This window comes from Mandrillus leucophaeus, unplaced genomic scaffold, assembly GCF_000951045.1.
Source record: "Mandrillus leucophaeus isolate KB7577 unplaced genomic scaffold, Mleu.le_1.0 Scaffold159, whole genome shotgun sequence".
NCBI lineage: Eukaryota > Metazoa > Chordata > Mammalia > Primates > Cercopithecidae > Mandrillus > Mandrillus leucophaeus.
In genome coordinates, this window is record NW_012101576.1 from 3,876,974 (window position 1) to 3,879,541 (window position 2,568).

A 2,568-nucleotide genomic window follows, 5' to 3' on the forward strand; every position below is an offset into this window, starting at 1 on the left:
GAGGACAGGGGAGATTTATTCCTCTTTTATATTGAAGAATAAATTTGGTCTATTCAGGATTCTATGTCGATGTTGGTTTTTTTTCTTTCAATGCTTTAAATATTCTAAATATTTCTCTCCATTTTCTTTTTGCTTGCATGGTTTCCAACAAGCCTCTTCTATAGATAAGGTTGTTTTTTCCCTCATCCTTCCCCTATGACTTCTTTCAAGATTTTTCTCTGTCCTTGACTTTCTACAGTCTGAATATGATATGCCTAGGTATATCATGTTTGGGGTGCTCTAAAGTTCCTGGATCAGTGGTTTGTTGTCTATTATCAATTTTGGGAAATTCTTACTCATTATTTCTTCTGTTTCTTTCTTTTCCTTCTGGAACTCACACACTATATGTATTTATACTTTTTGTAATTGTTCAACAGTTCTTGGATGCTTTGTTGTTTTTTTACTTCTTTTTTTTTTTCATTTCAGTTTTGGATGCTTCTATTGAAATTTCTTCAAGCCAGCTGATTCTTTCCTCCACTTTGTCCTGTTGATGAGCTTTTTGAAGGCATTCTTGTTTCTGCTACAATATTTTTTATTTCTAGCATTTCCTTTGATTCTATCTTAGAGTTCTCATCTCTCTGCTTGCATTATTTATCTGTTGTTGCAAGTTGTTCCCTTTTTTCATTACAGTCCTTAGAATTTTAATATTTATTTTAAATCCCTCTTGTAATAATTTCAACATCTTTGCCATATCTAATCTGGTTCTGATATTTGCTCTGTTTCTTCAATGTTTGGGGTTTTGTGTGTGTGTGTGTGTGTGTGTGTGTGTTTGTCTTTTAGTGTGACTTGTTATATTTTATTGAAAACTAAATATGAGATATTAGTGAGATAGGAATAAGACAAGGTGGTCACAGGAGAATAGAAAATTCTAAGCACCAGTTTCACATGACTAGCAAAAGGAAACTTGAAATAGCTGCATGAGCCTGATAAGACTGAAAACGAGGATGTGGACCAAGCTGGTTAAGACTGACTGGACTCAACATGGTGCTGGATTTGACCTAGGTTTCAGCTAGGACCTAATTATATGCACATTAACATACTAAATCATATACCCACTAGCGCCAAGACAGTTCCAGGAGCATCCATATTTGGATGTTAAAATGGGTAACACCGCAGTTGCAAGAAATCTTCACCTCTTTCTAGGAATCTTCATGAATGTTTCACACCTTGGTTAAAGAAGCCCATAAAGGTATAAACCCCAAACCCCACTGGGAGTGACTCTTTCATGAGTATGCCCACATTCTCTTTTCTTGAATGTGTACTTTTCACTTTGCAATAAGTCTCTGTGCTTTCACTGTTTTCCAACTCATCCTTAAATTCCTCCTCACAACAGTGTTAAGAGCCTGGACACTGGCCAGGCCAACGTCCCACCTGCATTCAGGGACCTCCCCCAGCCCACCAGTATCACCAGGTAAAAACAAACTGAGGTAAGGAGGCCTTTAGTAAGGTTTTATATTTATCTTGCTAAAGCTTAGGCTGTGTTTATTATTTGTTGTAACTGTCAATGTCAGAGTCTAAAATTTACTTTGGTATCCTTGTTTTTTGTGTCCCCTCTGATCTTTTGGTTTCTCTACAGAGACTTCTTAAATAAGATCTGAGACATGCAGTTCTTTCAGTTGTATTTTCCCATTATTATACTGGAGCCACATTGAAGTGGTAGTAAAAGGTTGGGGGAGTGGAGGCCAGTGTTCTACAGCCCTGTGATCAAGTTTCAGTCTCTTAGTGAGCCTATGCCCCTGGGCTGTGCCCTTATCAAGTGCTTCTCAGTTTTGTTTTGCCTTGTTTGTTTACCCTCTTAGGTGAGACTGGAGTGCCAGAGGGGGCTGACCTTGGGTATTTCCCTTCTTCAAGTCAGTTAGACTCTGATGAAAATCCAATAGGTTAGGTAGGCTCTGGTAAAATACTGTCTCTTGCAGGCGGGCCTTTTTAAGAAGAGCAGAATGCTGTGGCATCCTTCAAAATGGCAACTTTTTCCATCCCCGAGAAACACAAGGGAATTTTTCTCTGATGTCCACTGTGAGAACCTGCTAGGAGGTAAAAACTCACCAAATTGTGGGTGCATACACCTAAAACTGAGCCCCTCGGAGTTTTACATTCTCAAACGTGTTCATCCTGAGCCTCCAGCAATTCATTAGTTATAGTTTTAGGTTTTCTTATTCTAGTACTGGTTCCTGGAGAGGTGTTCATTCTTGAGCGTTTGCTCCAGTGTATTGTAATTGCTTGTATCTGCTTTTCTGTCTCTCCAATTCCAGGGACGTCAGTTTGCACTGTGGTCCCCGTTCTCTGATGGATCTAAGAAGTGTTGTTGATTTTTAGTTTGTTCACCTTTTATCTTGTAAGGACAAAAACGATAACTCCCAGGCATCTTATATGCCAGATTTGAAACCATTTTCCTCAAATACTGTCATTTTAAAAAGCAGGTATTTTATTTCCTTCAAATAGTGAGTAGTTTTAAGGTTTAATTTCTAATTGCTTCAGCATCTGAAGTCTTTGGGTATGAGTTTCTGTTCCTTGTTATTGATACAGAAC